Source organism: Crocuta crocuta, unplaced genomic scaffold (genome assembly GCF_008692635.1).
Source record: "Crocuta crocuta isolate KB4526 unplaced genomic scaffold, BGI_CrCroc_1.0 scaffold135, whole genome shotgun sequence".
NCBI classification, from domain to species: domain Eukaryota; kingdom Metazoa; phylum Chordata; class Mammalia; order Carnivora; family Hyaenidae; genus Crocuta; species Crocuta crocuta.
Window position 1 is genome coordinate 4654 of NW_027530503.1, and position 26121 is coordinate 30774.

The 26121-nt window shown below is 43.0% G+C and overlaps 2 pseudogenes across 1 annotated transcript; both read right to left on the reverse strand.

Moving 5' to 3' along the window:
- Positions 1 to 1411: 1411 nt before the first annotated feature.
- On the reverse strand, positions 1412 to 9680 carry LOC144233797 (immunoglobulin heavy variable 3-23 pseudogene; annotated as a pseudogene). The gene is made up of 3 exons (XR_013335758.1): positions 9571 to 9680; positions 9105 to 9467; positions 1412 to 1482 (listed from the first exon to the last, which is right to left on the reverse strand). The product of XR_013335758.1 is annotated as an immunoglobulin heavy variable 3-23 pseudogene (transcript).
- Positions 9681 to 18953: 9273 nt separating this feature from the next.
- LOC144233798 (Ig heavy chain V region 5A pseudogene) lies at positions 18954 to 20497 on the reverse strand (annotated as a pseudogene).
- Between the last annotated feature and the right edge of the window lie 5624 nt (positions 20498 to 26121).

The following is a 26121-nucleotide window of genomic DNA, read 5'->3' on the forward strand; positions in this document are numbered from 1 at the left end:
TTTATCTCTCTTTTTCTCAGTTTCTTCTTTTTCTATAATTGTCTTCTAAATCACTTATTCTCCTTTCTGCCTCTTCAATCCGTGCATTGGACCCCTCCAGTTTATTATGTATTTCATTTATTTCATTTTTTAATTCATCATAACTATTTTTAAGCTCCATAGTGTTTGTAGCCATAGTTTTTCGGTGTCCTCCATGCTTTTTTCAAGCCCAGCGAGTAATTTTATGACTATTGTTCTAAATTCTTGTTCAGTTATGTTGCTTATATCTGTTTTGAGCAGTTCTTTAGCTGTCAATTCTTCCTGGAATTTCTTTGGAGGAGAGCTCTTTCTTTCGTCATTTTCGTTAGCTTTCTATCTCTTGTTAGTTTTAAAAGCTTGTTATGCACTCAGCACCTGTGAGTGCTGATGTACCAAAGAAGGCTCTTTGACTGTCCAGGGGCTATCAGTTCAGAGTGTTCTTTGAATGGTATCTCTTGGTCTCTCTTGTTGAGACCTTGGTTTTTTCATTTTCCTACTCGTAGTGGTATTTGGGACTCTTTACCATGTATACTTTGACTTGTTTCTTGAGGTAGCCCTGGAAAAAAATAGACAGGCAAACACACAGGGGGAAAAAAGGCACACAAATGCACAGAAAAATCCAACAAACACGCAAACCAAAAGGGAAGGTGAAAAAGAAAAGAGAAAAGAGGAAGGAGGAAGGTGAATAATAAGTAATAAAAATACATAAAAAGGAAGAAAAGAATAGGAAAAACGAAGAAACCCAATAGACAAAGAATAGTTTAAAGCATATAACCAGATTTCCCAGCTACAAATAAATACCCGGGCGTGTGCAATACTGGTTGAAGAGCATAGAGAAAGAGAGAAATGACAGGGCGGGGATGAGGTGAAATTGGAAATGAAATGAGAAGGCAGAAGGAATAAGAAGCTTTTTTCAAAGAGTAAAAGAGTGGAATATGGTTGGAGAAGAGGAGAAAGAAATGACGATGGTGTTATCCAGAGAAACTATATAGTCTGATTACTCCAGAGTGAAAGAGATGAAAAGGTAGGTAGGTGTAGAATTTACATCTAGAGAATGGATTAAATGTGACTGTTTAAGCAAACCGGTACCAGAATTAATCAGGGCAGTGTATTCATGTTGGTCTTGCCCTGGATCCAGTAAAAAAAAAAAGTAAGTAAAAAAAAAAAAAAGTAAGTAAATTTAAGAAAAAATAAAAAATAAATTTAAAAAAATGGAAGAGGGCAACTCTCTGCGGGAGTCCTGCCTTGATGGTTGTGTGGAGAAGAGTGTCAGCGCTCAAGTCCCTTCTTGACCCAAGTGCTGCAACTCACTTTCTTAGGTGTGTAAACTCTCTGTGCAGGGGGCACAGCCAAGGTGGGCCGTGCTCCATATCCCAGGCCCAGTCCGTGCGCCCTACTGAAGTTGCCGGTAACACAAACTCGCAAGGGAGCCCCTCAGGGCAGTCCCAAGCCTCTTGCTTCCCCCTGGGGATTGAGCCAGAAGCAGCAACTCTCATCTCCTCCTCCAGGTTGGGTTGGCAAGCGAGGAGCAGTTTCATCCGGGGGTCGCCTGCGATGAGTGCGTCCCGCCTATAGTCACCTGGAGAGCAGGAAACCGGGTCCCTCTGTGTCCCGTACCCCGAAACACAAACTCGTGGGCAAATCGCCCAGTTTTAAGCCCTTCTCCTCCTTCTAGCAATCCAGCCGAGCCAGAAGCACAAAGGCGTGGCTGCTACATGTCCCCTCCAGATCGAGCTGGCGAGCAGGGAGCAGTTTCCCTGGGGGTCTCCTGGGACAAGAGCGTCCCGCCTAGGGTCGGCTGGACAGCAGGAAACTGGATCCCTCTGGGTTCTGAGCAGAGGATTTTTCTTCTCCAGAGACAGGACAGTGTCTTGACCAGTTTCGGCCACTCTCTTTCCTGTCTAGATTCCCCCCAGAGGGGGATCCCTCCATCTGTCTGTCTCGGTCCCATCCCGATATTATCTTACCAAGTTTGCACTCACACTAGAAGTTTTTCTCAGCAGACTCTGTCTCTTTTTCCTCCCAAACTTCTGGATTTTGTAAGGGTTCCTCTGGCTTTAGGTCTTCTCCTGTGAGATATGGGGACGAGTGAAATGTAAGGAGTTCCCTACTTCTCCAACATCTTGCCCTCTCCTCTGGGGTTATCATTTTTATTTAATCTTCCTAAGAACTAGATTATAGTTTTATAGATCTGTTCTACTTTAATGTTTGTTTGTATATCACTTATTTCCGCTAATCTTTTTTATTTCCTTTCTTCTGGTGTCTTTAGGCTTCACTTCCTCCCCCCTTTCAAGCTCCTTTAGGTGTAAGGTGGATGTGTGTTTGAGATTTTTCCTCTTTCTTGATTTAGGCCTGTATTGCTCTATAATTCCCTCTTATAAACACCATTGCTGCATCCCAAACATTTTGGACTGTCATGTTTTCAGTTCATTGGCTTCCATGTATTTGTTGTATTTCTTTCTTAATTTCCTGGTAGATACATTGATTCATTTTTTAAATAGTTATTTTCAAGTTGGTTTCCATATAACACCCAGTGATCATCCCCACAAGTGCCCTCCTCCATGCCCATCACCTCCCTATCCCTCTGCCCCACCCCATCTGCCCTCAGTTTGTTCTCGGCATTCAAGAGCCTCTCATGGTTTACCTCTCTCCCTCTCCCCCACTATTTCTCCCCTTCTTCTCCCCCACGGTCCTCCGTTAAGTTCCTCCTAATCCCCCTAATCATGCAAACATGTGGTAACTGTCCTTGTCTGCCTGACTTATTTTCCTCAGCATAACATCCTCAAGGTCCATCCATGTTGCTACACATGGCCAGATTTCATTCTTTCTCATTGCCATGTAGTATTCCATTGTATACATAAACCACATCTTCTTGATCCATTTGTCCGTTGATGGACACTTAGGCTCTTTCCATGTTTTGGCTATTGTTTAGAGTGCTGCTATGAACATTGGGGTACACGTGCTCCTATGCATCAGCACTTCTGTATCCCTTGGGTAAATTCTTAGCAGTGCTATTGTTGGGTCATAGGGAAGTTCTATTGTTAATTTTTTGAGGAATCTCCACACTATTTACCAGAGGGGTGGCACCAGTTTACATTCCTCCATTTTATTATGTATCTCCTTTATGGCATTTTTTAATTCATCATAACTATTTTTAAGCTCTATAGTGTTTGTAGTCATAGTTTCTCTGATGTCCTCCATGCTTTTTTCTAGCCTAGCGATTTATTTTATGATTATTTTTCTAAATTCTTGTTCAGTTATGTTGCTTATATATGTTTTGAGCAGTTCTTTAGCTGTCATTTCTTCCTGGAATTCCTTTGGAGGAGAGTTCTTCCGTTTTATCATTTTGGTTAGTTTTCTATCTCTTGTTAATTTCAAAAGCTTGTTGTACACTCTGCCCCTGCGAGTTCTGCTGTATTAGGGCTCTTTGTTCATGGCCTGTCTGTTCAGGAAGTGTTCTTTGAGGGGCGCCTGGGTGGCTTAGTCGGTTAAGCGTCCAACTTTCGCTTAGGTCATGATCTCGCAGTTTGTGGGTTCGAGCCCCGCGTCCGGCTCTGTGCTGACTGCCAGCTCAGAGCCGGGAGCCTGTTTCGGAGTCTGTGTCTCCCTCTCTCTCTGACCCTCCCCTGCTCACGCTGTCTCTCTCTCTCTCTCCTAGAAATAAATAAAACACTTAAAAAAAAAAAAAGGAAGTGTTCTTTGAGTGGAGTCTCTTGGTTTCTCTTGTTGAGGGTTTGGTTATTTTGTTTCCCTACTCATAGAGGTATTAGGGACTCTCTACCATGTGTAGTTTGGCTTGTTTCTTGAGGCAGCCCTGGAAAAAGAAAATAGACAAACACAGAGGGAACGAAGGTACACGAACGCACAGAGAAAACCAATAAACACGCACACCCAAGCTCAGGTAACAACAACAACAACAACAACAACAAAACAGCTCTCAGGCGGGGATTGGTGTGGTTTGATGTAGGCAGTTCTCCCTCCACTGTGTTCCCTGGCTGCTCCCTGAGGCCCCACCTTGTTGGTTGTGGGGAGAAGAATGGTGTCACCCCAGTCCCTTGTCAACCAAATGTTGCAAGTCACTCCTTTGTGTCCTATCTCCCTGTGATGAGGATGTAGCCAAGGTGGGCTGAGTTCTGTGCCCCATGCCCAGCCTCCTTTCTAGGCCCCAGTCCTCAGGCTTTGTTTATACCGCCCTCAATAGTCCCGCAGGTCACAGGTCATTGCTTCCTTGCTGCAAGGGGTTGAGTGGGGGGTGGGGGAAGTGTGGCAGCCTCAGATCCACTCTGGTCAAACACCTATACAGCCCAAGTGCGTGCGGGGAAGTAGCAACTTCAGGTCCACAGAGTCTGCGCTGCCAACATGCGCCACGAGTGCCATCCGGCCGCCACCGCCAGGGATGTGGCCGCAGAGCCACCAACCCTTGTCACCAGGGATGGCGCCAGAACCGCTGAAGTGCAGTTTTTTTCTCTCGCTTTCTGGGAACAGGGGCACCTAGTTCAAAGTCAGCACCCCAGCCAGAACTAAAAACACTCTTTCCAAGCCGAGGTTTTCCCTTCTCCCTCAAATACTAATTTTAATGTAGTTGATTTTTTTCTATATTTGTGGGAGTCTCTACTTTTTCTCTGCTTTGTCATTCTGTTATTTGAGTCAATAAAAATACCAACGTCTTTTTGGAAGAAAAGGAAGAATATCCCAATTCCTATGTAACAACACAACCCAATGGAATTAAGAAACCAATCATGAGAGAGAAGAGCAAACGTACAGACATCACACTTCCCCCTTTCTAAATATATTGCAGAGGAATATTCGCTACAGCAGTGTGCTGCTGACATAAAGTGAGACATATAGACCAGTGGAGCAGATTATGGATTCCAGAAATAAAAGTGTGCAGACGCAGTGAGCACATCTTCCACAAGTTGTCCCTCAATACATGGAGAAAGAATAGTATCTTTTAAAAAATGGTGTTGATATCTATGTGCAAAATAATGACATTTGGCCATAATCTTACATCATAAGATACATACACACAGAAAACCCTAAAGTGGATTACAGATGAAACAAAACACCTGACCCTAAAAGCCTTAAAAGAAACCACAAAGGAAAAATGTCATGACATTCATGTGACAGTGATTTCTTTCCTATAAAAGCAAAATCACAAAGAACAAAGGCAAAGGCAGACAAGTGTGAGTACATCCAACTAGAAAGGGTGTAGAGCAAATATTAGCAGAGCAAGAAGAGAGTCTAAGAAATGGTGGAAATGACACTCAATCATATTGAAATGGAGTTAATATCCAAAATATCCAAACCTGAAAATCAAATTCAACATACACCATCAAAAATTCACACACTAAAAATTGGACCAAGAATGTCAATATCCATTTCTCTACAAAAGCCAGACAAATGTCCATCAAGCACATGACATGATGTTCAACATCACTGACCATCAGAAAAATCCACCCCCAAACCACTGAGCTATCACATCACAGCTTTAGAAAGGCTATGCTAAAACCAAAACAAATACATTGAGAACATAACAAATNGAAAATAGACAAACACAGAGGGAACGAAGGTACACGAACGCACAGAGAAAACCAATAAACACGCACACCCAAGCTCAGGTAACAACAACAACAACAACAACAACAAAACAGCTCTCAGGCGGGGATTGGTGTGGTTTGATGTAGGCAGTTCTCCCTCCACTGTGTTCCCTGGCTGCTCCCTGAGGCCCCACCTTGTTGGTTGTGGGGAGAAGAATGGTGTCACCCCAGTCCCTTGTCAACCAAATGTTGCAAGTCACTCCTTTGTGTCCTATCTCCCTGTGATGAGGATGTAGCCAAGGTGGGCTGAGTTCTGTGCCCCATGCCCAGCCTCCTTTCTAGGCCCCAGTCCTCAGGCTTTGTTTATACCGCCCTCAATAGTCCCGCAGGTCACAGGTCATTGCTTCCTTGCTGCAAGGGGTTGAGTGGGGGGTGGGGGAAGTGTGGCAGCCTCAGATCCACTCTGGTCAAACACCTATACAGCCCAAGTGCGTGCGGGGAAGTAGCAACTTCAGGTCCACAGAGTCTGCGCTGCCAACATGCGCCACGAGTGCCATCCGGCCGCCACCGCCAGGGATGTGGCCGCAGAGCCACCAACCCTTGTCACCAGGGATGGCGCCAGAACCGCTGAAGTGCAGTTTTTTTCTCTCGCTTTCTGGGAACAGGGGCACCTAGTTCAAAGTCAGCACCCCAGCCAGAACTAAAAACACTCTTTCCAAGCCGAGGTTTTCCCTTCTCCCTCAAATACTAATTTTAATGTAGTTGATTTTTTTCTATATTTGTGGGAGTCTCTACTTTTTCTCTGCTTTGTCATTCTGTTATTTGAGTCAATAAAAATACCAACGTCTTTTTGGAAGAAAAGGAAGAATATCCCAATTCCTATGTAACAACACAACCCAATGGAATTAAGAAACCAATCATGAGAGAGAAGAGCAAACGTACAGACATCACACTTCCCCCTTTCTAAATATATTGCAGAGGAATATTCGCTACAGCAGTGTGCTGCTGACATAAAGTGAGACATATAGACCAGTGGAGCAGATTATGGATTCCAGAAATAAAAGTGTGCAGACGCAGTGAGCACATCTTCCACAAGTTGTCCCTCAATACATGGAGAAAGAATAGTATCTTTTAAAAAATGGTGTTGATATCTATGTGCAAAATAATGACATTTGGCCATAATCGTACATCATAAGATACATACACACAGAAAACCCTAAAGTGGATTACAGATGAAACAAAACACCTGACCCTAAAAGCCTTAAAAGAAACCACAAAGGAAAAATGTCATGACATTCATGTGACAGTGATTTCTTTCCTATAAAAGCAAAATCACAAAGAACAAAGGCAAAGGCAGACAAGTGTGAGTACATCCAACTAGAAAGGGTGTAGAGCAAATATTAGCAGAGCAAGAAGAGAGTCTAAGAAATGGTGGAAATGACACTCAATCATATTGAAATGGAGTTAATATCCAAAATATCCAAACCTGAAAATCAAATTCAACATACACCATCAAAAATTCACACACTAAAAATTGGACCAAGAATGTCAATATCCATTTCTCTACAAAAGCCAGACAAATGTCCATCAAGCACATGACATGATGTTCAACATCACTGACCATCAGAAAAATCCACCCCCAAACCACTGAGCTATCACATCACAGCTTTAGAAAGGCTATGCTAAAACCAAAACAAATACATTGAGAACATAACAAATGTTGGTGAGGATGTGCAGGACAGGAAATTCTGGACTATTCTTGATGGGTGTACAACATAGTGTAGCTGCATGGAAAAGAGCCTGGTGAAAATAAACCATTAAATGGAATTTAAATCTGGTCCCTTATATCTGACTTCATTTCCAGCTGAGTGTGAGGAAGTTCTGGGGGTCATGTTGTGGGGAGAAGCAGGTACATGACACAGGTGTATCTTGTGAAACACTACTACCATTCCAGAAAAATGGACTCCTGGTTGCCAGTCTTGTGAGACTGGACTCAATGTGAACAACGATACTGGCGTCTCCTCCCACTCTTTACTGGGTGTCTCTGGATTCCTAATCTGGAGGGAGAACAAAAGGAATGAAGTGTAGAAAACAACTCTTTTCTCTCACAGGAGCATGGAGATACTGAGAATCCTTGAGAGAGAGTCTTGGAGCTGATGGAGATGCTGTGGGGTTTTGACAACCACAAGGGTCATTGCTCACGGTTTCTCTTCATAGACATCAAAGTAAAACCTTAAAGAAGATAAAATAGACAGCAGTTCCTGAAATAAATGAAATTTAGAACACTTGATATGAGTCAGGTTTCTCTGTTTGAAAATTACTTTATACATTTTTAAAATGGTGGCCACTGTACTTATAAATGCACAGAGACACTGGTTTGGTTATAGGAGCTGATTTATCCCAGAATTTGGTCACTGTCAAAGTAGGCATTACTATTATAACAGTTCGCTGTAAACATGAGACGACAACTGTGTTTGGAAAGGTTTTAGAAAAGAGTTTGTCAGTTTGCTGATCACGATGAAGTTTGCAGGACATGATGATCAAGATGCTCCACAGGAAACGGATGGTGAAACAGTACAGTTTCTGGATATGAGCTCCGAGGTCCTGGGTGCCCCCTGAATACCTTCTATGAAACGAGGGACATTGAACTGTGGGTGCATTCGGGACCCTGGGAAGGAGATATTGTCCTGGAGTTTGCATGGACATGAATGAAATTACACCACCCTTATGTGAGCAAGGCAGAGAGACATTCATTGTTCCACAAGGAAAAACCACCTGATGTCTGTGGTAAGACTTCCTTGCTGGATTTTGAGGAAATAACATAGCATGACTAGAAATTCAAGATGTGCAATTGATCGTCAAAAGGACACACAGCTCTGATGACATTTTGTGTCAGATCCAGTTTAACTGATTTCACACATCTGAAATGACGAAGCCCGTGAAAGTTTCATACTCTCCTATTTCTGCCCCCCACCCCCGTGTGTGTGTGTGTTTGTGTGTGAACTTCACGTTCTACATCCACACCATGCCCTGGTGGGGGTCCATGTGGTTTCCCATGCGTTCAACTAATATTGGTGCAGTGAACATGCTTCCCACAATGAGCCCACCAGGAGTCTGTCTTCTCTAGATGAAGATATTCGCGCCTCTGCAGCTTCGTGTCCACCATGCACTGTATGCGGCTTCTAGCGAGCTTGCACACTGAGCTGGGCGGGCGTGTAATAAACAGTGAGTGCAACAGGGAATCTTGTAATGCTTCATTTCATGTTGCTCAAGATATCTGTAATTAATTCATTTCTAGTGGCAAGGATTAAGCTAGTGCCAACACCTCTGTCTTCTGTGCATGTTCGTATACGTTTCCTATTTCAAGTATCTTATTCAAGACTGAAAGTTAAGCACAAAATCACGTGTCCATAAGGGCTTCTTGGGGGAAACCACAATGGGGAGGAAGTCCCAGACCCTGACAGGAAACCTGCCTGTAACCTCCATCTGTCCCTGCTCCTGGGAATACAAACCAGAACTGTGCATAGTGTGCACCCCCTGGTGGTGCTGATCTCCTTCTCCAGGGAGGTTTGTGTCTGGGCTCACACTGATCACTCCTCACTGTGTCTCTCGCACAGAAATACGTGGCCGTGTCTTCAACTCTCAGGTTGTTCATCTGCAGATACAGTGTGTTCTTGGCGTTGTCTCTGGAGATGGTGAATCGGCCCTTCACGGAGTCTGCGTAGCTTGTGCTACTTCCACTACCACTAATATCCGCAACCGACTCCAGCCCCTTCCCTGGAGCCTGGCGGACCCAGCTCATGTAGGAGCTACTGAAGGTGAATCCGGAGGCTGCACAGGAGAGTCTCAGGGACCCTCCAGGCTTCACCAGGCCTCCCCCAGACTCCACCAGCTGCACGTCACACTGGACACCTGCAGACACAAGACATCCTGGTCAGGAAACTGTCACACATCTAGTGTTTCTCTCACTCATATCCATTCACACACTCAGTGTCTCTTGTTCACCATGAGTTACCTTTTAAAACAGCAACAAGGAAAACCCAGCGAAGCACAATCTCCATGGTGAGATGTCTGTGTTCTGTCCTGATCACAGAATGGGAACACCTGGGACTCCCGGGGCTGGGGCTCCTCTCCCAGCTGCAGGGTCAGGGCTGGGCTGGTTTAATCAGCACAGGGCGGGTCTGATTTGCATGTCCTCTGCGTATATAAGCAGCTATGTATATAGTCCTTACAAAGAGGGCACTGTCCTGAGCAGGTGTAAATCTCTTTAATTTGGTGTATTGACGGATTTGGTGATTGACAGTTGTTATCATCATTTTCCAGAGATCACAGTTTGTTCCATATTCGACTTTGGTTGTAAAACCAAATTCGCACACTACTCATGAGGGTATAGGTGTCATCATATCCTATAAGAAGATGTGAACGTACACTAAATTATAGAGGCTGGTGAGGTGTCCAAGTGCACGTATGTGGTGAGAGTGAGCCCAGGATCTGGGCCGGTGCTCCTCCCTACAGGACCTACGACCTCCCTCAGTCCACCTGCAGGCCTGAGCGGGCGGGCCCCTGAGGAATGTGGAATACTTTCTGTAATGGGTACATGACGATTTCGCTTGCTCTGGAGTTTACCGTAAATAGAGACAGAATAGGGTCAGTGCAGGTGTATTTTTAAGTCTTTAACATGTCACTACCGTTGTTTCCCTACTGAATAACCGTGTTTATTTGTAAGAGCTTTGATGCATGTACCTGACATAGAGTGAGGTGCACATGCCGAGTGTGTGATATGATAGAACACTGATGTGAGTCGACATGATCAGACTGAACACATAATTCCCGTTAAAATCTCTTATAGTCCCCTGGAATTCCTCCTTCCTAGTTCCTTCGTTCATCCTGTCCCCACGGAACTATTATTCGTTCTCATGTTTCTTCAGAGTAGTTTTAGTTTTAGAGAATGTGTACATGTGTAATTATATGATATGAACTCTTATTTGCAAGGTTTATTCTGCTCAGCATAAATCCGTGTCAATACAACCATGCTGTAGGTTGTATCAGGAGTCATTGGATTTAAGGGTTGGCGACTTTGCAAGAATTAATGTCACCAAATGTTGTTTTAAGCGGCTTTATTTTATCAGAATTGCTGTCAGTGTCTGGTATTTCAATAAATTTTCTTCTCAGCCTTGAGACGTCGATGTGAAGTTTAGAGAATGTGTGATTTATATGCTTTCCACAACAACCAACCCGAAGCAGAGGCGGAGGAACAAATATACATCAATGTAGGAGCTTTTCCTGTTCTGATAAGTTGTTTCTATTATTAGATGTTCATAGAAGCTTAATTTAAAAATTGAGAATATAAATAGAACACAATTAAGACTAGAGATTTTTTATGAAGATGTTCATAAGTTTCGGGGTAGTGAGGTGAAGACAGTTTTTTTTTAAATTATTTAATAGATTATATTAACTTGGTTTCCATGTAACACCAAGTGCTTATCCTCATTTTCGTCCTCCATGTTCATCACCCCCTTTCCCTCCCCCACACCGTGAGTCCTCGGATCATTAGTCTAGGGGTATGATTCTTGCTTAGGGAGAAGGTTTTAAAGTTTTTTAAATATAACTTATTTTACTGGATTCTATGTTTTTCAGATTTCTATGTGGAGTTTGGTGAGTTCCTTATAAATTTTGGATACTAGCCTTTTATCTGATATGTCATTTGCAACTACCTTTTCCATTCCATCAGTTGTCTGTTAGTCTTATGGATTGTTTCCTTTGCAGTGAAGAAGCTTTTTTTAAAAATTATTCTATCATTGTTCTTTTTTTCTTAAATAGTTTATTGTCAAGTTGGTTTACATATAACACCCAGTTCTCATCCAAACAAGTGCCCCCCTCCATGCCCATCACCCCCCTTCCCCTCTCCCCCACTTCTACCAGCCCTCAGTTTCTTCTCAGCATTTAAGAGTCTCTCATGGTTTCCTCTCTCCCTCTCCTCAACTATTTTTACCATTATTTCCCTAATCGTCCTCCATTAACTTCCTCCTAATCCACGTATATGTGCAAACATATGGTATGTGTCCTTCTCTGCCTGACTTATTTCGCTCAGCATAACACCCTCTAGTTCCATCCATGTTGCTACACGTGGCCAGATTTCATTCTTTCTCATTGCCATGTAGTATTCCATTATATAAATATACCACATCTTCTTGATCCATTCATCAGTTGATGGACTCTTAATTTCCTTCCATGTTTTGACTATTGTTGAGAGTGCTGCTATGAACATTGGGGTACACGTGCTCCTATGCATCAGCACTCCTGTATCCCTTGGGTAAATTCCTAGCAGTACTACTGCTGGGTCATCGGGGACTTCTCTTGTTAATTTTTGGAGCAACCTCCATACTGTTTTCCAGAGGGGCTGCACCAGCTTACATTCCCACCAACAGTGTAGGAGGGTGCCCATTCCTCCACATCCTCGCCAGCATCTACAGTCCTATGATTTGTTCATTGTAGCCACTTTGACCGCCATGGAGTGGTACCTCAGTGTGGTTTTGATTTGTATTTCCCTGATGAGGAGGGATGTTGAGCATCCTTACATGTGACTGTTGGTTATCCTGATGTCCTCTTTGGAGAAGTGTCTGTGCATGTCTTCTGTCCATTACTTCACTGGATTATTTGTCTTTTTGGGTGTGCAGTTTGATGAGTTCCTTATAGATATTGGATACTAGCCCTTTATCTGATATGTCATTTGCAACTACCTGGCCCAGGGCTCTTTATTGTTGGGAGGTTTTTGATAACTAATTCGATTTCCTTACTAGTTATGGGTCTGTTCAGATCTTCTATCTCAACCTGTGTGAATTTTGGTAGTGAGTGTGTGAGTTTAGGAATTTGTCCATTTCTTCTAAGTTGTCTAGTTTGTTGGCATATAATTTTTCATAGTATTCCCTGATAATTTCTTGTATTTCTGATGGTTTGGTTGCAGAAATTTCATTTTCAATCATGAATTTGTGTATTTGAGTGCTCTCTCTATTCTTTTTGAGAAGCCTGGCTAGAGGTTTGTCAATTTTGTTTATTTTTTCAAAAAACCAAATATGGTTTGGTTGATCATTTCAACTGTTTCTTTGGTTTCTATATTGTTTATTTCTGCCCTGATGTTTACATATACACATTCTCATTTTCTAGGGATGTGGATAGGCTTTTACATTCCTTTTCACTAATTTTGTTGTTGTTACCTGGAATTAGTCATCAGATTATGTATTCTGATGTTTATTTACTGACACCCTAAGTCTCATTCCTGCCTCTGCTCCTTCCCCACTCATGAGACATCTCATAAGAAAGCATGGTTATTTAATTAAAAAATAGTTTTTAAAATATAGTTTATTGTCATGTTGGTTTCCATACAACACTCAGTGCTCATCCCCACAAGTGCCCTCCCTTTTAATGGTGCAAGAGCACTTACTGTGTTTCTACCACTGATCCACAAAGAAATCCCTGATTTACTGTCCTTATTTGGATTGATGAAAGGATTTCTGTCAAGCCATTTGGCATTGCTGGAGATCAACAGACACCTCAATGAAGGAGGGGAAAAATTGTGGGAGAGAGGGAGGGAGGCAAACTATGAGAGACTCTTGAATGGCGAGAACAAACTGAGGGCTGATGAGGGTGGGGGGAGGGGAAGGCGGTGATGGGCATGGAAGAGGGCACTTGTGGAGATTAGCACTGGGTGTTATATGGAAACCAACTTACAATAAACTATTTAAAAAATAAAAAATATCTCCCTGATGAGGAGGGATGCTGAGCACTCTAGATGCTGGCAAGGATGTGGAGAAACAGGCACTCTCCTACACTGTTGGTGGGAATATAAACTGGTGCAGACCCTCTGGAAAACAATGTGGAAATTCCTCAAAAAATTAACAATAGAACTCCCCTATAACTCAGCAATAGCACTGCTAAGAATTTACCCAAGATATACAGGAGTGCTGATGCATAGGGGCACATGTACCCCAATGTTCATAGCAGCACTCTCACCAACAGCCAAAACATGGAAAGAGCCTAAGTGTCCATCATCTGACGAATGGAACAAGAAGATGTGGTTTATCTATACCATGGAATACTACATGGCAATGAGAAACAATGAAATCTGGCTTTGTGTAGCAACACGGATGGACCTTGAGGGTGTTATGCTGAGCGAAATAAGTCAGGCAGAGAAGGACAAATATCATATGTTTGCACGTATAGGAGAATTAGGAGGAACTTAACGGAGGACCATGGGGGAGAAGAAGGGGTAAAATAGTGGGGGAGAGGGAGGGATGCAAACCATGAGAATGTCGAGAACAAACTGAGGGCAGATGGGGTGGGGGGAGGGAAAGAGGGGTGATGGCATGGAGGAGGGCACTTGTGGGGATGAGCACTTGGTGTTATATTGAAACCAATTTGACAGTAAACTTTTAAAAATAGTTAAAATAAAATAAATAAAAATAAATTAAATCTTGTTATCTTTCTTTTTATGTATGTGTCTTATCATCTGATTCTACAATTATACCAAGTTGTGTGGGGTCTCTCTGACTCTGAGAGGTGTCACCTGAGATACGAGATGGTATCCACACAATGATCCCCAGCCATGGGGTCATTCGTCCACTGCTTTGGCTTATAACACCCAGGTTGCCTGATGTCCAGCATACAGTTTATGATGCTGTTCATAGCTCATATACTGGGCTATGTGGTGCTGGGTTGTTGACTACAACGGAGACTTTATTTTTTTTATTTTTTATTTTTTACAAATAGTTTATTGTCAAATTGGTTTCCACATAACACCCAGTGCTCATCCCCACAAGAGCCCTCCTCCATGCCCATCCCCCCTCCCCTCCACACCCATCAGTCCTCAGTTTTTGTCAGCATTCAAGAGTTTCTCATGGTTTGCCTCTCTCCCTTTCCCCCACCATTTTCCCCTTTCTTCTCCCCCTTGTTCCTCTGTTAAGTTCCTCCTAATCCTCCTATACGTGCAAACATATGATATTTGTCCTCTGCCTGACTTATTTCGCTCAGCATAACACCCTCAAGGTCCATCCGTGTTGCTACACATGGACAGATTTCATTGTTTCTCATTGCCATGTAGTATTCCATGGTATAGATAAACCACATCTTCTTGATCCGTTCGTCCGTTGATGGACACTTAGGCTCTTTCCATGTTTTAGCTATTGTGGAGAGTGCTGCTATGAACATCGGGGTATACAACGGACACTTTTTACTGATTAGTAGGCTTAAATCAGAATATCTAGAATTAATTGTCATTTAAGAAAATGATTAGTCATGGCTGTGACATTCTGCCTTTTGTGCGTGTGAATGTACTTTTCTCCTATTATAAGTAATGCTACTATTCAAAGATTTATGAGGCAAGAATAAACCATGATTCTGGAGAGACTCCCCTTGGGAAACAGCGTTATGAAGAACTGTTTGAACTCCAAGCAGTTACAGGAAACATGGATTTAACTTCCACTAGCACCTGCTCCTGTGGTGGAAAGAGTATTGTTGGTCTTGAGTACACCCTGCTGACATGAGCAACCCTTGGTGACCTGAGAGGCCCTTGGTGAACTGAGCTCCCCCACAGCACAGCACTTCTTGTGTCCCTGAAGGGAGGATATGTCTGTGCTCACACGATGGTCCCTCACTGTGTTCTTCTCCAAGTAATAGATGGCCATGTCCTCGGCTCTCAGGTTGTTCATCTGCAGATACAGCGTGTTCTTGATGTGGTCTCTGAAAATGGTGAATCGGCCCTTTACAGAGTCTGGGTAGTTTGTGCTATTTTATTTTTTTAATGTTTTTTTTAAATGTTTTTTTAAATTTATTTCTAGGAGAGAGAGAGAGACAGCGTGAGCAGGGGAGGGTCAGAGAGAGAGGGAGTCACAGACTGAAACAGGCTCCAGGCTCTGAGTTGGCAGTCAGCACAGAGCCCGACGTGGAGCTCGAACCCACGAACTGTGAGATCATGACCTAAGCGAAAGTCGGACGCTTAACCGACTAAGCCACCCAGGCACCCCAACTTTCATCAGTAGTAATACATGCGACCACTGCAGCTTCTTCCCTGGAGCCTGGCGGACCCAGTGCATGTCATTGCTACTGAAGGTGAATCCAGAGGTTGCACAGGAAAGTCTCAGGGAAACCCCAGGCTTCACCACGTCTCCCCAGACTACACCAGGTGACTGTCACACTGGACGCATTCAGACACACGACATCCTGGTGAGGAAACTGTCACACATCCACGATTTCTCATTCATATCCACTCACATCCTTGCTGTCTCTTGTTCACCATGTATTATGTTTTAAAAGAACAACAAGTAAAATCCAGTCAAGCATAAATCAATCGTGAGATGTCTGTTCTGTCCTGATTACGGTATGGGAACACCTGAGAATCCCAGGGCTGGGGCTCCTCTCCCAGCTGCAGGATTGAAACTGGGCGGGTTTATACAGCAGAGAGAAGGTCCTATTTGCATGTACTCTGACAATATAGCTAATACTTGAAATATACTCCTTAGATGGACAGTGAACCAGAGCAAGTGTGAGGAATCTCGAATAGTTTGGTACCATGAAATCTTTCAGAAAATGGTAATGAATCTTGTGATTTTACTGTGGTGAATATTAAATCCCATTACATTCCTTATTTTCTCATATTCACCCAAACATGTGAGGTAGGACTCAATTTACCGCCATTGTAGAGGTGAACAGATACACACTGCAGCAGAGAAGGAGTGTGTGAGTGTCCCACATATCAGGTGAGAACTGCCCCATTTCTGGACCTGTGCTCCCCACCATGGGACCCACTTCTCTCTGGACCCAATAGCAGGACAGGTTGGGCATGCCCAGTGAGGTTTGTAGGTTCCTGACCTTCTAGAAATCCCAGTGGAGTGACTGTAGAGACGAGATCTTTTCTGCCACAGAGAATTGGAGATATTGAGAAACCTTGAGACAGATTCGCAGAGCTGATGGAGATGCTAGGGATTTCCAACAACCACAGGGGACCATGTACACATGATGTGTCAATAGACATGAAAGGATCGCTCAACAGAGCTAAAATTCCTTGATAGAATGATGTCGGACATCAGTCGGTGGAGGTTGGAGGCAACCCTACTTACTGGACTCTGGGCTGTAAGACCAGAACCTATTGCCTCCCTCAAATATGACCTGATGTGGCTAAAGCGACAAGTCACAGGAGGTCCCTCACCTGATGGATCAGGAAAAGTTCTTGCCATTTCTGTGGAGCCCTCACACCTTGCAGGCCAGGAATAATCCCAGTTGATTGTGGCCAATAATTCTTTTAATATATTGTTGGATTTGATTTGTTAGTATATACTGAGAATTGTTACATCCATATTCATCAGGAATATGGCCTGTAATTCTCATTTTTAGTGGGGTCTCTGCCTGGCTGAGAGTCATGATAATACTGGCCTCATACAACAAATTTGGAATTTTTCTATCCATTTGAATTTTTGAAACAGTTTGAAAAGAATAGGTATTAACTATTCTTTAAATATTTGGTAAACTTAGCTTGTGAAGCCATCTATCTGGCTTTGGTCTTTTGTTTCTTGGAAGATATTTATTTATTTATTTATTTATTTATTTATTTATTTATCTTCTTAAATAGTTCATTGTCAAGTTGGTTTACATATAACACCCAGTNCCTGTTCTCAGCTTTTAAGAGTCTCTCCTGGTTTGCCTCCTTCCTTCTCCCCAAGTATTTTTCCCCTTCTTCTCCAACATGGTCCTCCGTGCACGTGTATACGTGCAAACATATGGTATCTATCTTTCTCTGCCTAATTTATTTCCTTCAGCATAACACCCTCTCGTTCCATCCATGTTGCTACAAATGGCCAGATTTCATTCTTTCTCATTGCCATGTACTATTCTATTGTATACATATACACATCTTCTTGATCCATTCATCAGTTGACGGACACTTAGGATCTCCCCATGGTTTGGCTATTGTTGAGAGTGCTGGTATGAACGATAGAAAACTTATGAAGGAGATTGAAGAAGACACAAAGAAATGGAAAAACATTTCATGCTCATGGATCTGGAGGATAAATATTGTTAAAATGTCATCTGTACCCAAGCCAATCTGCACCTTCAATGCAATCCCAATCAAAATTGCACCAGCATTCTTCTCAAAACTAGAACAAGCTATCCTAAAATTTATATGGAACCACAAAAGAGCCTGAATACACCAAAACGGAGGCACCACCATCCCAGAATTTAGCCTCTACTACAAAGCTGTAGTCATCAAGACAGTATGGTATTGGCACAAAAACAGACAGAGACCAATGGAATAGAATAGAGAACTCAGAATCGAACCCACAACTGTATGGCCACCTAATCTTTGACAAAGCGTGGAAGAGCATCCAATGGAAAACAGACAGCCTCTTTAACAAATGGTGCTGGGAGAACTGGACAGCAACATGCAGAAGAATGAAATTAGATCATTTTCTCACACCATACAAAAAATAAACTCAAAATGGATAAAGGACCTGAATGTGAGACAGGAAACCATCAAAACCCTAGAAGAGAAAACAGGCAGAAATCTCCTTGTCCTCAACTACAGCAATTTCTTTTTATTTATTTATTTATTTATTTATTTATTTATTTATATTTTTTTAAAAATATTTTTATTTATTTCTAGGAGANGACGCGGGGCTCGAACCCACGAACCGAGAGATCATGACCTAAGCGAAAGTCGGACGCTTAACCGACTAAGCCGCCCAGGCGCCCCAATTTCTTTTTATTTAAAATAGTTTATGTCAAGTTTGTTTCCATACAACACCCAGTGCTCATCCCCACAAGTTCCCCCCTCCATGCCCATCACACCCTCTCCTCACCTCCCCCACCTCCATCAGCCCTCACTTTGTTTTCGACATTCAGAGTCTCTCATGGTTTGCATCCCTCCCTCTTCCCCACTATTTTCCCCCTTCTTCTCCCTCATGGTCCTCTTTTAAAAGAATCCAATGTACAAATGTCTTACAATAAAATAACTGAGCACAGCCTTCTCACTATGGACAGCAAAACTGGAGACTAGAGTTGCAAAAATTGAATTAAATGAAAAATACTCGAAGTTGACTGTTGTTGGTGAGAATTTAGTGGTGACGCAGGTAAATGAGAGAGACTGTGAGAGTCTGTACACTTGGGACTCCTTCTCCACGTTCACCTTGGTGAGTCCACACAACCTGAGCACAGTCACAAGGAAGCAGGTGTGTAAGATTAGTAACTGATCTTACACATCCGGGAATGTCTGAGACACACACACACAGAATGACTGACAACAGAAGAAGAACCCAAATTGGATGTGCTTCTCTTGAGAACGACCCTCCCAAAGAGCTTCATGCTCAGGGTGGCGGTGGTCCTGACCTCCTGTATCCACGGGGCACAATTTCACCAAAAGGACAGAGGTATGGTTTCAGGTGCACACTCTGGGATGTCAGGAAAATGTAAGGACGGCGAGAGTAGAAGGGCACTTCCTGTGTCTCCTCTGAGGTTGGGGTCGGTGCTGGTTTCATGCAGGACACCGCACTCCCTGTCCATCAGAGCCTCACGTCCCTCATGACACCGCATCCCGCTTCCTGGACAGAGAGGAAGTAGGAAGGCACGGGAAGAAACGCAGAGGTTTTATCCAGGTTTGTTTTGTAAACACATCCTTGTCCCGTATTGAACAATCCCCTGTTTTCCTGTTACATGTTAATAGGCAGTTGTGTGTGAATTGATGAGGGTGAAGTGTGATGTATTCCATGTCAACATCTCAAGTAGTGCATACGAGGTTGTGCTCCAAGAGAGCAGGGAAAGAGGAGAAATGACAACTGACCATCTCTCAGAACAGATGGTGGCTCACTGTGTGTGTAGAGAGTTTCTGGAAAGTACCTCCCAAGGAATCAAGATACAGATGGTGAGTATCACCATCTATGAAACAAGGGACATTGTACTCTGAGTGCATTCGGCCCTGGCAGGGCGATATTGACCTGGAATTTGCATGGACATGAATGACATAACACCACCCTTATGAGAGCAAGGCAGAGAGATATTCATTGTTCCACAAGGAACAACCACCTGATGTCTGCAGTAAGATTCTGCCTGCTGGATTTTGTGGAAATAACATACCATGACCAGAAATTCAAGATGTGCAATTGAGCCTCAGAAGGACACACAGCTCTGATGACATTTTGTGTCAGATCCAGTTTAACTGATTTCACACTTCTGAAATGATGAAGCCCATGAAAGTTTCATACTCTCCTATTTCTCTCCCTCCCCTCCCACCCCAGACGCTGACAGGAAACCTGCCTGTAACCTCCATCTGTCCCTGCTCCTGAGAATACAAACCAGAACTGTGCATAGTGTGCACCCCCTGGCGGTGTTGATCCCCTTCTTCAGAGAGGTTTGTGTCTGGGCTCACCCTGATGACTCCTCACTGTGTCTCTCGCACAGAAATACGTGGCCGTGTCTTCGACTCTCAGGTTGTTCATCTGTAGATCCACTATGTTCTTGGCGTTGTCTCTGGAGATGGTTAATCGGCCCCTCACGGAGTCTGCATAGTATATGCTTCCACCACTATTAATATGTGCAACCCACTCCAGCCCCTTCCCTGGAGCCTGGCGGACCCAGCTCATGTAGGAGCTACTGAAGGTGAATCCGGAGGCTGCACAGGAGAGTCTCAGGGACCCTCCAGGCTTCACCAGGCCTCCCCCAGACTCCACCAGCTGCACCTCACACTGGACACCTGCAGACACAAGACATCCTGGTCAGGAAACTGTCACACATCTAGTGTTTCTCTCACTCATATCCACTCACACACTCAGTGTCTCTTGTTCGCCATGAATTACCTTTTAAAACAGCAACAAGGAAAGCCCAGCCAAGCACAATCTCCATGGTGAGATGTCTGTGTTCTGTCCTGATCACAGAATGGGAACACCTGGGACTCCTGGGGCTGGGGCTCCTCTCCCAGCTGAGGGTCAGGGCTGGGCTGGTTTAATCATCACAGGGAGGGTCTGATTTGCATGTCCTCTGCGTATATAAGCAGCTATGTATTCAGTTGTTACAAAGTTGGCAGTGACCAGAGCAGATGTAAATCTCTTCAATTTGGTGTATTGACAGATTTTGGATAAATAAAAGTTGTTATCATCATTTTCCAGACATCACAGTTTTGCTTTATGTGTTACTTTGTTTTTACATTTGCACACTACCTGTGGGGTATAGGTGTCATCATGTCCTATAAGCAGATGTGAACCTACAACCAAGTTGTAGAGGGTGGTGGGGTGTCCAAGTGCACGTATGTGGTGAGAGTGAGCCCAGGATCTGGGCCGGTGCTCCTCCCTACAGGACCCACGACCTCCCTCAGTCCACCTGCAGGCCTGAGCGGTCGGGCTCCTGAGGAATGTGGAGCACTTTCTGTAATGGGTACATGACGATTTCGCTTGCTCTGGAGTTGACCTTAAATACACAATCAGGGTCAGTGCAGGTGTATTTTTAAGTCTTTAACATGTCACTATCATTGTGTCCCTACTGAGTTATCTCTTTGTTTATTTGTAAGAGCTTTGATGAATGTACCTGACATAGAGTGAGGTGCACATGCCGATGTGTGATATGATAGAACACTGATGTGAGAATCAACATATCAGACTGAACACATAATTCCCATTAAAATCTCTTATAGTTCCCCTGGAATTCTTCCTTCCTAGTTCCTTTCTTCACCCTGTCCCCACGGAACTATTAATCTTTCTCATGTTTCTTCAGATTAGTTTGGCTTTAGAGAGTGTGTTCATATGATATGAACTCTTATTTGTAGGTCTTATTCTGCTCAGCATATACTCTTGTCAATACAACCATGTTGCTGGTTGTATCAGCAGTCATTGGATTTAATGGGTGGTGGCTTTGCAAGCATTAATGTCACCAAGTGTTATGTTTTAAGTGGCTTTCTTTTATCAGAATTGCTGCCAGTGTCCAATATTTCAAAAAATTTTCTTCTCAGTCTTGAGACGTAGATGTGAAGTTTAGAGAATGTGTGATTTATATGATTTCCACAACAACCAACCTGAAGCAGAGGCAGATGATCAAATATACATCAATGTAGGAGTTTTTCCTGTTCTGATAAGTTGTTTTTATTATTAGATGTTCATAGAAGCTTAATTTAAAATTTGGGAATATAAATAAAACACAATTAATACTAGAGATTTTTTTATGAAGATGCTCATAAGTATTGGTGGTAGTGAGGTGAAAAGAGCTTTTATTTTTTATTTTATTTAATAGTTTATTGTCAAGTTGGTTTCCATATAACACTTAGTGCTCATCCCCACACGTGCCATCCTCCATGCCCATCATTCTCCTTCCCAACCCCCACAACCCCGTCTCGTTGGACTAGGGGTATGATTTTCGCTTAGGAAAAAAGTTATTAAAAGTTTATTTAAAATAACATTTTTACTGGATTCTTTGTTTTCCAGATGTGGAATTGGTGAGTTCCTTATAAATTTTGGATTCTAGCCTTTTATCATTTGCAATTTGTCATATGCAATTATCTTTTCCATTCCGTCAATTGTCTATTAGTCTTATGGATTGTTTCCTTTGCCGTGTAAAAGCTTTTTTTTTAAAATTCTATCTTTCTTCTTTTTTCTTAAATAGTTTATTGTCAAGTTGGTTTACATATAACACCCAATGCTCATCGAAACAAGTGCCCTCCTCCATGCCCATCACCCCCCTTCCTCTCTCCCCCATTCCTATCAGCCCACAGTTTGTTCTCAGCATTCACGAGTCTCTCATGGTTTGCCCTCCATCTCCCTCCCTCTCCTCAACTATTTTCCCCTTATCTCCCTAATCATCCTCCGTTAAATTCCTCCTAATCCACCTATTGGTGCAAATGTATGGTTTGTCCTACTCTGCCTGACTTATATTGCTCTGCATAACACCTCTAGTTGCATCCATGTTGTTACACATGGCCAGATTTCATTCTTTCCCATTGCCACGTAGTATTCAATTATATCTATCTATCTATCTATCTATCTATCTATCTATCTATCTATCTATCTATCTATCTATCTATCTATCTATCTATCTATCTATCTATCTATCTATCTATCCATACACACACACACACACACACACACACACCACATCTTTTTGATCCATTCATCAGTTGATGGACACTTAGGTTCTTTCCATGATTTGACTATTGTTGTGAGTGCAGCTATGAACATTGTGATACACGTGCCCCTATGCATCAGCACTCCTGTATCTCTTGAATAAATTTTTAGCAGTGCTACTGCTGGGTCATAGAGGAGCTCTATTTTTCATTTTTTGAGAAACCTCCATACTGTTTTTAAGAGGGGTTGCACCAGCTTACATTCCCACCAACAGTGTAGGAGGGTGCCCATTCCTCCACTTCCTCGTCAGCATCTAGAGTTTCCCGATTTGTTCATTTTAGCCACTTTGACCGCCATGGCGTGGTATCTTAGTGTGGTTTTGATTTGTATTTCCCTGATGAGGAGGGATGCTGAGCATCATTTCATGTGACTGTTGGTCATCCTAATGTCCTCTTTGGAGAAGTGTCTGTGCATGTCTTCTGTCCATTACTTCACTGGATTATTTGTTTTTTTGGGAGTGCAATTTGATGAGTTCCTTATAGATATAGTATACTATCCCTGTATCTGATATCTTATATGCAACTGTCTTTTCCCATTTTGTCAGTTGCCTATTAGTTTTATGGATTGTTTCCTTTGCCATACAGAAACATTTTTTTAAATCTTCATAAGGTGCCAGTAGTTCATTTTTACTCTTGATTCCCTTGCCTTGGGGATGTAAAGTAAGAAATGGATGTGGTTGGAGGTCAAGGAGGTTTTTTCCCACTTTCCCATCTACGGGTTGATGGTTTCTAGTCTCAAATGTAGGTCCTTTATCCATTTGAGGTTTTTTGGATTTTTTTGTATGGTGTGAGAAAATGATCTAGCTTCATTCTTCTGGATGTTGCTGTCCCGTTCTCCCAGCACCATCTGTTAAAGAGGTTGTCTTTTTTTCCATTGGATACTTTTTACTGCTTTGTCAAAGATTAGTGGACCATACGTTCTTCTTTTTTTATAATTGTGTCTTCTAATTCACCGATTCCTCTCTCTGCCTCTTCCATCCATGCAGTGGCTGCCTCCATTTTATTATGCACCTCATTTATAACATATTTTAATTCATCAGAAGTATTTTTAAGGTCCATAATCTTTGTAGAAATAGCATCTCTAGTGTCTTCTGTGCCTTTTTCAGGCCAAGCAATTAACTTTATGACTATTCTTCTAAAATTACGGTCAGTTATATTGCTTATATCTGTTTTGACCAATACTTTACCTGTCACTTCTTCCTGGAATTTTTTACAGGAGAGTTCTTCTGTTTCATCATTTTGGTTAGCTTTCTGTCTCTTAAAAGTTTTAAAAGCTTGGTATGTGCTCTGCATCTGCAAGTACAGTTCTCTTTAAGGAGGCTCATAGACTGTCTAGGGCCTGTCTGTTCAGGAAGTGTTCTCTTCATGGTGTTCTTTGTTCTCTCTTGTTGAGACTTAGGTTATTTTATTTCCCTACTCATAGTGATATTTGGGACTCACCACTTTGGCTTGATTCTTGAGGTATCCCTAGAAAAGAAATAAGACAGAGAAACAGGGAATAAAATCAGGCATACACACAAACAAATCAACCAAGCAAACCAAACGAAACAAAAAAAACAAAACAACAAAAACAAAAACTACAAAAGAAAAGGACAGACTAAAATCATATACCAGAAATCCCACCTAGAAATAAGGAGCAGGGTGGAGGCAGTGCTGATGGAAGAGCATATACTAGGAGAGAAATGACAAGTGAGAGGAGAAGGAGAAATTGAACATTGACCAGGCAGATGGACTAAAAGTCTTAATTCAGATAGAGAAAAAGGAGAATATGGTAGGAGGTGAGGAGAGAATAAAACGAAGATAATGTTACCCAGAGAAATTAATAGTCTGATTATTTCAGAGAGAGAGAAAGGAAGGTAATGATGAAGATAGAACCTGCATCAAGAGAATGGATTATATGTGCCTGTTTCAGCAAACCTATAACCAGAATACACAGTACAGAGGAGGGGAGAGGTAAGAATGAGATTAGGGAGACTCTATCTGAATAGTGAGAACTGATCTAGAGCTCATCATGGCAGTGCGTCAGTACTGATCTTAGGAGAGGAGCTGTTTCTGTATCCAGGCTCCAGTAACAAAGCAGCTACTCAGTGCAGATGGGCATGATTTGGTGTAAGCGGGTCGCACCTCCACTGTGGGTCCCCGGGTCCGCGTAGGTGCTTGTGGGGAGAAAAATCGTGACCTCCCAGTCCCTTCTCAAACCAGTCATTGCAAATCACTCTTTTGTATCTGATCTCACTGTGCTGTGGGAGCAGTCAAGATGGGCCTTTTTCTATGTTCCTCACCCAGCCTCATTTCTAGATTTTACTCAGTGTGCATTGATGATACCACCTGAAATGTAATACCGTAAGCCCCCACCCTTCTTAGATCTTGTTGTGCTTTGGCTGGAGCTGGTTTGTCCCAGGAGGGCAGTTGCACGAACACCTGGGGGCTTGGAGGTCATAGTGACAGACAACACGAAGCCAGCATCCAGTGAGCTGCTCTCAGCAGGGGCTCCTGTGCTAGTGATCAGGGCAGTGTGGTGGTGCCTGTCAGCTCTCCTGCTGATGAGAGGCGGTGCCACCTCTCCCAGATGCACTCCAGGAAGGGAACTGTCCCTCTCCATGCGACCCGGGAGATCCTCAGACCACAGTACTTCCTATGGGCCTCTGTCCTCCTTTTCCACAAAGGCACTGATATGCTCACCAGACTCCACCCAGCGATGGCAGGGGCTTCTGGGTCTTCAGTCTTTTAGCTCCACGTTTACAGGAGGTTGACTTGTCATGGTTAACTTTCTGTGTCATCTTGACTGCGTCTTGGGTACCCTGATTAACCATTGTTTCTGTGGATGTCTGTGATGTGTTTCGAGAAGAGATTGGCATTTCCATCCATGGTTTCTGTCTGCATGGGCATCACCCACTCCATTAAGGTTCTGAATAGAATCCATGCAGAGGGAGGAAGAATTCCCTCATTTCTATTTCCCACGTGCATGTTTGAGCTGGACCATTGGTCTCCTCCCACCCTGTTCTGAGAGTTACATCGCCCAGTCCCCATGTTCTCAGACTAGACACTAGTTCAGAATGAGACGAGAATTACACCGATTTTCCTGGGTGTTCAGCTTGTGATTGTAGATCATGGACTTCTCAACCTTTGTAATCATGTAAACCAATGTTCTTAGGGTTCTATTCTATAAGAGATGATTTATTTCTTGTTTAGAGTAATTGAATAAAGCTGTAACTCATTCAAAGTCCTGAGTAGCAAAGTGCCATGAAGGAAGTGTCCTGTTGTTTGGGACAAGAGCTGGATGAGGAAAATGAGGACCTGTGGGGTCCGTGGTCCTAGCTGCACAGTCGGTGCATCTGGGATCCTGTAAAGGTTCAGTTGCTGTGCCTCAGGATACCTGTAATTCAATCATATTTAGGGACAGGAGGAAGCAAGTGCAAA